A 10,525-nucleotide genomic window follows, 5' to 3' on the forward strand; every position below is an offset into this window, starting at 1 on the left:
ATACTTATCTGGGAATAATACAGTACATTCATTATGGACTCCATCAAACTCACTAAAAATGCATGAGAATGGAATACATGCATTACACACTCTCATCAAAACACAAGAAAAATACATGAGAATGCAGTACATACATTATGCACACCCATTAAAACACACTTCATACTAAACAAGATTACATAAACAAGAATATCGAAACACTTACATGTTTCCCAAGAACTTCACCGGAGTTTGATCCTTCAGAGAAAGGACGCAACCATCAGGAAATTCAGGAAATCCCATTATACGCCACGGCCACCACGATCCATTCCTACGCCTAACCCGAACTAAACTACCAACAGACAAATCGTTCTTCTTCGACTTATATCCACTAGACGGATTCAAAAACTAAAAATCAATTTCATATCAAAACAAGTAATGAATATAACAAAAGCAAAACAATTCTTTTTCAGTACGCCATATACGCACTGATGGATTCTTTTGCAGCACTACATATATAGCATACTGATATAAACATTACATCATATATGCACTGCTAGATCACACCCAAAATCAACTGAAAATAGAATCAACTATAAAAGAATAATCAGTTCCTGGATGCATGACTTTAGTATCTCATACCTTGCTTGAAGAATTGGAGGCCCCACATAGGCCTTAATATCTTCCCTATCGACAAACGCAATATCTGGAATCTAAACCATAGTCAGTTTATAGATTCCACCTTTAACAAAGATGCGTATAGAACACAGATTTCTATTCCAGATCTCGAAAAAACTGGATGGGTCTCACGATAAAAGGATTCTTAAATGCTACTTACGGGCAACTCCAGCAATTAAAGTCTTTCCTGGCAGGAAAAATGAAACTTTTGGCAGCATCTATAGTTAATAAAAAGAATGTACTGATTCATTGCAGGCGTACCTATTGCAGCTGTAATATTTGAAGTTGTTAGGATGATGACGTTAGGCGAGGATTTTAATTTATCCAGCCGAGTGAGTAAAGCATTCACAACCTGAATATAATACAACTTATGTTACATGGCTATAAAGTTCATTAGATTACTTTGTGTTCCCAGTTCAGAGAAGTTATGATACCCTAATCGAGTCAGAAGGTTCGGTCCATATAAAGCATCATTTCGAGCAACAGTTAAGCTTTCAACTTCATCTACAAAGCAAAAGAAAGGCTGTTACTACATATTGTCAAAATAAGTTAGCAAAAGAGTTTGTGCAAGAACCTAGCAGAAAGTACAATAATGTGGATGTATGAAGATATGCTCACCAATCAAAACAAATAGAAGGCTGTTATCTTCCTCTACCATCTCTTGGATTTTTTGAAAAAGTTTCGCAACCTGATTAAAACAATTTGAAAAAAGATTGAATTTCAAAAGATTATGATTTCTTTACATTTACTTGGAAGTTCAGTGAAGCAGTTGAAGAGCAAATGTACATACCAATTTACCACTTTCAGAGAACCATTTACTGAATAAAGAATGTGCATTAACCTCAACCAATTGGCAGAATAAAACAGAATCAAAAGAAGTTTCTATCACTACGTCATATATATACATATTGCAGATTCATAAACTAAAAACTCAATTACATGTCAAGAAATGATGAATCCATGAATATAACCGAATCAAAAATCAAAGCACATATTTCAGTATTTCACATACGTACTCATGGATCAAACCAAAAAAAGTGACAAAACTCTGAATAAAACAGAATCAGAAGAAGTTTATATCAGTTTGACATATACGTACTGCGGATTCATCAACTAAAAGCTGAACTGCATGTCAAAAAAGTGGCAAAAACTAAATTGCATACAAGAATAGGTGATGGATATATAAAAAATAAGAGGATCGAAACAGATACTACAGTATTTCGTATATGTACTGACGGATAAGACTAAAAAAGGAGCAAAAACACAACCAAATAGCACTTCCTATCAGTATGCGGTAAATGTACTGAAGATTCATGAACTACAAATCAACTGGATGACAAGAATAGGTAACGGATCTATGAAAAATAAGAGGATCGAAACAGATATTACAGTATTTCGTATATGTACTGACGGATAAGACAAAAAAAGGTGACAAAACTTCAGTATTATACATACATACTCATGGATCGAACCAAAAAAATTGGAAAAACTTCGAATAAAACAAAATCAGAAGAGTTTTGTATCAGTACGCCATATATGTACTGTCAATTCATACACGAAAAACAACTGTAACAAACCTAAAAACCATAAAAGCGTCAATCAAATCGATTTGATTATCATAATACAATAAAAAAAACAAATCAAAAGAAGAAAAACCGAAAAAAAAAATCAAACAAGATGATTAGAAAGCATACCTGGAAACAAAAAACAAATATTCTCCTCGTAAATCATAATGATGCACCATCTTGTTCTTCTTCTTCTTAAAAGTAGACTAGGTTTCTGTCAGTAAGTGATATACGTACTGCTGGTTCATACACAACAACAAACTGAAATAAATCTAAAACCAACAAAAATGGAACTGGTATAATCAGATCTAATAACGAAATGAACAAACAATCTGATTAACATCTAGATCTAGTAAAATAATCAACAAATTAGACACGGAGATAAAAGACGAAATCAAATACAACCACGATTAGATCGCGAAAACCCTAATATAAACATTGCAACAAAGAAATTTTCATCTGATTTGGTAGAAGCGAGAGATATTGAAGAAGACCATAAATTTGATCGCATAGCAGTGAGAGAAAAGAGAAAACGAATATGAAACGTGAAATGTTTATCTCGTGCTTATAGGTCTTTAAATAGGAAAGGTTATTTTTGGTATTTTCATATTTCACATGCCTAAAGCCACACGTGTATAGGACCAGGAATAAAAAAATTTGGTCCATTTTTATGTTTTCTTTTAATTATGAACCTCTGATTACTGGGCTTTAATGAGTGGACCTGCCACTAACTAGTATCACCAAATTAGTACCTATAGGTAATTCCTACATCCATAAATCCTAGCTAAATGTAGTAGTTGCTAACCTTTTTTATTTGCCAAATATGCCAATTATGTTTAGTTTAGAACATGATCACCATCTGAGATAAGGCTGATCGACGGAGTTGCAATGAACATGTGATATACTGTGAACATAGGTTTGATGGAAGTACGTGTTCGCATGACCATTAGTTTTCTTTCGACAATGGCCTTACCCAAGTCATAACATGGATGCTTCTCGCACTAGATACAGCAGTTGCAGACTTGCAGTACCAATTTGATGAAAACATCATATGACAAGTGTTTTAATTTCTCACGTTAGTCCTGTGCAATCAGAATGATATCTACTGCTCTAATTGCTTGTGAATACCAAAGTAACAAATCAAATACTTGTATAAGGTGTCATTTAATTCGCATATGGAGAAGTTTGATGCATCAGTTGAAGTCTGAGAAGAATAAGGGAAGATGGGATGGGGGAGGGAACTGAGTTGGAAATATACTTTTTTGGAAGCAAAACTAAGCACTAAAACAAATGAAAGTTGGATGATGAAAACAGTCGCTAACTACCAATTATACTACTAACTATTACAGTTATTCATATTTAATTATTATATGAACAAAAATTATTCCCAAATGTTATGATTGGTTGCAAGTAATTATTATTCATATTTTATTTGTATATGAGTGAATATAATTCCCAAATGTTATTATTGGTTGAAAGAGTTGACAAAAGAATGCGTCCAAACACGAAGGAAAGTATTTGTTTTTGTTTGAATGCAATTGAGGTGGAATCCGCTGACAATCTTAAATCTTAATCAGTATCATACATTTCATAAAGCAACAATTTTATAAAATCCAAATGCTCAATATTCGTATAATTCTTTTAATGCAAGTGCGTGATATATCTCAACTTTTTAATTTAATTTTTAGCGAAGGATTTTCTAAGCAACAGATGATGGTCTTATATATTTCTGGTTGCGTTTAATTTTCTAAAAATATATACCAAGAATATGAAGTGCATAATTCTAATAAAAATAACTTCATTTGTTATTATTTAAGTTTCATTGAGAGATCAGTATCAAGAAAATCGAGATTGTAAGGTAGTGTGAGATTAATTCGTTTCTTTTGTTTTTGTTTATTTTTTTTGTTTATTTTTTTTTTTCATTTTGAGATTTTATAATATTTACAATCTAGTACTCACTCTCCAAGGTCCAAGTAATTCCCTTTTCTCACCCTTAATCAACCAAATTAAAATTAAAATAAATATATGAAAAAAGGCCGAGCTTTCCTACAATTTAACAATTTTAACAATGTTGTTTCCATCATTATAAATACAGGTTTAAATTTTTGTTAATCTTCACAAATCATATTGCTAGTAGACAATCAAAGTACTCTACAAGTCCAAATCTCTATGGCTACTACAAAAAAAATTATTTTCATTTGTTTCTTCTTGTACTTTGATCGCACTTCAATCAGTGTAAGTATAACTTATTCCAATTTTCATTTTGAAATTATTTAATTTATCTTCCGACTTTATTTTTCTTGATCCACTGCGAGTGGCCATTCTACCAATAATTAATCACTACTTATATTGCATTTTGGCAAAAAGCATTGTTTTGCTTCCTTCAATTAATAAATTTACTTCGTGGGGTTTGCTTAACTTTTTTTTACCAAATTCGACTTGAATTTCCATGATTTATACAACTATGCCAAAACCAAACTAGGAGGAATACCATTTGAGTGATTCTACGGTCAAGACATGTTAGCTCCCATATGTAACGGTATCAACAACCATAGAAACGGGATCCCTTTTACAAACCGTGTGAATTTTAGTCACAAAAAATATGTTATCGCCTTTCGAGTTACTGTCACTTTGCAACCATCTTTTTTTTATAAGCATCAGAATTCAAGAATATTATTATTTGATGTATTAACTGACCACTTATGATACTCGAATGATCAGCCGATCATCTATTTTGTTGGAAATAATAGTCCCACGTAGGCTACTTTCGAGAAGAAGCATGATTATTATTTTCCGAGAAGAAGCATGATTGTTCAATGATAAGCATGAGAGTCACTTCACTTGTTGCCAATTAGCTTTAAGTTGGAAGCATAAATGCCAATATGTGATAATCAGAATATAGTTGTATACTTCATAGTTTTTGATTATTATAATTGTGTATATCCTTTCTCCAAATGCAGGAATGTGACAGCTCAATTACATAGTTGTTTCCTGTTATATGTATGGTACGAGCATGACAGATTTACTTGTGTTGGATCACTCATGCTCTGGAGGTATTCTCCTACTGATGACGTTCACGGGGATTGTATAGATTGGTGCAAGTCATTTGATGCTAGTGTTTGGATAGTATGTGCCCAGATAAAAGTAGATGAAAATCATAAAATATATTGTGCTTGTTACGAGGCGTGCGATCCTACCGGAGACTACAGAGAAGGAAGATAAATTATTGGGAAGATGCATTCTTCACTATTGATCTTTTGGTTGAAACAATTTTTATCATCTTGTAATAAGGAATTATGAAAATTTTAGTGCGTGTGGCATGAGTCGCATGACTATAGTGCGTGTTGAAAACCACCAAGTTTTTAATTTGTTCTGCTTCTAGTTGTTGTTTTGTGTTGTTGTTGCAATTTTTTTATAAACAGAAGAGTTTGGCTGACTGTTATTTAATTTCGATGGTGAATTATGAAAATTAATCGTGTGGATGTCTATTAAGGAATGTTCAATAAGATTTAAAATCGAGTCTTAGTAGGACATAGCTTTGATGAAAACCGTATTGACATCACCAACTTTTTGATCTTTTTCGCAAGCCCCAACTTAACCAATCCCTGACGTGAAAACTTCTAGCTCTAGATATATCAGATGCATGCATCAAATTGATGAAAACACCACAACAGTTTTATCATCACGAGCGCAGACAAAAGATAACCGGCACAAACACATGTATACATCTGCAGATATGTTGGCTGAGCCATGCTTTAAGCATGTAAAGGTTTTGATCATACTATATGCCATTGTTTTCACTTCTCATATCATTCTTGTTTGCACTTATCATGTCAATCTTGTTACAACTAAGATGATAATAATACATATCCTCCTCCAATTACTTGTAAATGTGAAAAAATAGAATCCATATATAAGTCTAATTTTAGTCTGCACATGAAGAGGTTAAATGAATCGTCTTAAAATATTAAAAGAAAAAAATAATTTGTGAATATGGGATTTGGGAGGGAATTGAACTGGATAGATTTGTTTGAAAACTAAATGAGGAAAAAAAACAAAGATATCGAGAATTAAGTTGATCATGTTTTCAGGTGGTTGTTGCATCATAATTTTCCTTATACGATTCAAACGTAAAACAACACTGGAGATGCAACAAATAATTAAAGAAAACAAATAAGATAGACGACACAAGTGTTCCTGATTAATGGATAGAAGCTTGTCATCCAAATTTAAGGATGTTGCGTTCAAAGCACTAAAGGACACTAAATTACTTGATAAAAGTAAAAAAGTGTATATGTCTGAAGACGAACACTTTGAGACTGATTCATCAGATGAAGATCTTGACAAATCGGTCTCGATGATCATAAGATAGTTTAGGGATCTTCTGTTGAAGAGAAGTTTTTCCAGAGATAAGCCTAAAACATTAGTCAAACCTCATAATCATGTTCCTCCTAAAAATAGGGATATTGATGAAACTGATGACGAGGATATGCCTCAGTGCTTTAAGTGTAAAGGATTTGGTCATTTTGCAAACGAGTGCCCAAACCATAGAAAATACACTGGGAACAAAGGTCTTGCTGCAACTCTTGATGAAATGTCTGACAACTATGATTCTAATGAAGACGAAAAATCAAGTGTTGCACTTCTTGGTGAAAATATTGATTTTGATAGTTGTAGCAATACATACATCAATCTTGATATTCTTTCAGAAGAAAACACAACTAAGCTGGAAGAAAAAATTGACCCTTTCCTTAGAAACTCTATATGTAATGTTTCAGGTTCCACCATGTGTCTAGTTGTTTGCACATCTCAGAAGCCTGATTTTTGATCTAGATTGACGTGCTCGTACTGTTCTCTAAAGGGTCATGAACTTTCAAAGTGTTACAAGTAGGATCCTATCTTCGTCTAAGAAGTTAGTTTCATAGGATAAACCAAGACCATTAGAGAAGAAAGTATTGTCAAATCGCTTTGATAGACAAAAGTTTGTGGATTCCTCTCAAGAGGAAAATGGTGGACAAATCGTTGTTCGCTGCAGCACAACTTGATTGTGTTGATTGGTAAATCCTGTCTCATGTGCCTAATCAAAAGAGACAAGATTGTGTACCTCTCAGGCTTTAAGAAAAGTCTTTTTCTTCTTTTCTTAGTTTTGTGTCTATCAATAAAGGAGGGTTATTCTCGACAATTCTACTCTCTTTAGGGTTCAGAATTGTGCGTGCACGAACCTGTTAAAGGTTAAACCTACTGTTTGTGGGTGAAAACTGTTTCTTCTAGTTTTGGTAAATTTGGGTGTGTGGATGAGAAACGAATCTAAACCCTAACCAATGCACTGCACGGGAGTACTTTTGATTCGAGAGATCAATCTGTACAATCCTGGCCTAAACCAAGAAATGGTCGTTTCAGGCTTGCTTCAGTCACAAAGTGAAGGAGAAGGATTGGTCTTACGGAGGGAAGCGAAGAGAGTGTTGAGACCAGAATGGTTAATTCTGAAGATGTGGCTTGTTTTATGACTTGTATAAGAAAGTGGAACTGGGTTGCAGAGTGAAAACCTATCAGTTCTTGGTGATTTCTGTATACTATGTTGTTGCCGACCAAAAAACTGTTCTTTGGTAGAAATAAGCGAACCTATTTATACAAGTCGTAATAAAACGACCGAGCTATGCTCTAACAACACTTTCCTGTAACGGGCGTATTGCACGCCGCACGCTGTAAACCGCCATACCAATACCCTGATGAGTATCCCCCAGTTTGTGACATGTATGATGTCTCGAGTGTTATCGTGGAAAACATGTAGCACTTTGCTACGTGTGGCAAGCCAAAATCAAGAGTCTTGCCGCAGGAAAATAACATGTGATGTTATTCAGCTCGTCTTGGCTGGTCGCCTAAAACTTGACACAAGTCCGTCAGTTCGGTGGCGAACTTGGATGGCTGATATTGCATCTCATGAGGAAGGGTAGACATTGATTATGGCTACCTTCTGTTGGCGCCTGGTAATGGAACAATGGCGTTTTTGGTGTATTCAAGTGGCACTGCGGCATGACTGGCATAACTCGTGCATGCCAGTGGCACGGTGGTGCCAGTGGCGCCTGGCGTAGCCATGGCCACTAGATTTAAGTGGCTGGTCGCCTAAAACTTTCCACAAGTCTGTCAGTTCGGTAGCGAACTTGGATGGCTGAGATTTCATCTCATGAGAAAGGGTAGACGTTGATTATGGTTACCTTCTGTTGGCGCCTGATAATGGTATAGTGGCGCCTTTAGTGCATGCCAGTGGTACTGCGGCATGGCTGGCATAGTTCGTGCATGCCAGTGGCACGGTGGAATGGCTGACATAGTTCGTGCATGCCAGCGAAACGATGGTGCAAGTAGCGCCTGGCGTAGCCATCGCCACTAAATTTTGGCATATTGGTGTTAGACTCAAATGTGGTGTGGCAACATCAGTTTCAGTGGCCACATCAATCCCAATTCCCTGTGCAACATTGTTTTGGCTCGGTTGGCGGAGCAACTTTGCCTAAATTAGGTTTGGCATGACGAAATCCTAATTAGAGCATAAGGCATGCGACATGTGGCCGTGGATGGCCGAGATGATTGGATCAAATTAAATATAAACCATTTAAGTTGGCTAGACAAGTTGGATGGCCGAGATGATTCACATAAATTTGTGTTAACTCATGAAATTTCGTAATCAGAAAATTCTGATGTGGGACCCCCTCTAAAATCGTTGTAGAATTTTCTTACGAACTCGGATTTTGACGGTCCGCCCCTCCATTCTGATCAGCAAAGAATTTACTGTAGCGCCCTCTAAGCTAGCAGCCGAATAATCCAAGAGATTAACTAAATGAAGAGGAACTAAAAATCTAAAAACAATTACTTAAACAATCAATAAGAAATCTACGACAAAACTTAACCCAATAACTAGTCCCTCTCTGAAATATACATCCAAGAACTCCTCTCAAATGATACATATACAATAGTCATTTGGTTTACTAACAGAATATACAACGTAGTAAACATAGCATAAGTTAACCAACTAACGAACTCAACACTTCGACGCATCCGCCGCGAAAACTCTGGTCTGTCACTGAAACTGAAAGTGAGAATGGGTGAGCACATCATCCCTAACCCGTAGGAATAACATTTAACTTTCAAGTAATCATTGGCATGATTTGGAAGACACTACATGTTTTCCCAAACATTAAAAGACAACCAAACCACTGAAATAAACAATCATGTATATGGACCTAAACTCCTTCTTTAGTTTCTGCGGTGACATTTACACACCTGATAACTTTCTGTGGCGACATTTACACGCCGTAATATTGATGGACGTTACCACCTAGAGAGTCTGTGGGTGAATGTACACACCCGTAATATTGATGTCAATTCCACACCGAATAAAGCACAAAAGTAAAATAACGAAGGAGCGTATCCGATATACCATAGTTGGAAATTAACATTTCCCAAAGACAATCATAAAGACAAACAAAGCATTACAATTCCTTTCCAAGTAATGGAAATATTAAAAGATTCAACAGTATTTTCGGAATTTAAAATAAACAATGCATGGAATACACAATCAGCCAATGCATGAATTTGTTAAACAAAGTCTTTTATAAAAAAACAACAACAATGGTCACAAAAGAGTTAAAGTATTCCCACCTCTTTTGATGACAAGCCACGCCTACCTCGAGATCCACGATCCACTGGTTCATCCTTTGAATCGATCGTTGTTAATAACTAAGTGTTAATCACACAGGAACTCTAAGAATCTATTCAAAATGACTCACACAAGAATCATACAAGTCTATCTAATGGTTCTAAGCCCATTTGAGTAGTCTTAAGAATATATACAACTTTGTAGAAGGAACCAAAGGCTAAATCAGACCATAAGGGTCCAATACATCTAAATAAAAACATTAAACATAAATCCAAGTCCACTAAACAAGCCCATTACACAAGGCAGGACCCAACTGGTTCAACTAACAGTCACTGACGGTCAAAGGGTTCAACTAACAGTCAACGTCCAGTAAAGTTCAAGTCCAAGGTTAACTGGTCCAGGTCTAAATAGAACAATCGGTCAAACAAAGTCAACCCAGTCAACTAGACTGACTCATATGGGTCAATACGATTCAACTCAGTCATATTAACTGAGTCAGCTAGGGTAAATCACTCAGACATCTACTAAACAACAATGCTCAAGGCTAAAGCCTTGCACGGGCCAGAGCCATTGCTCAGTCCAAAGAACTCTAATACACCATCATGATACAACACTAAAACTCTTAACTCTATAATTCTAACTCAAGTTCAAC

The sequence above is a fragment of the Papaver somniferum genome, chromosome 5 (genome assembly GCF_003573695.1).
Source record: "Papaver somniferum cultivar HN1 chromosome 5, ASM357369v1, whole genome shotgun sequence".
NCBI classification, from domain to species: Eukaryota; Viridiplantae; Streptophyta; class Magnoliopsida; order Ranunculales; family Papaveraceae; genus Papaver; species Papaver somniferum.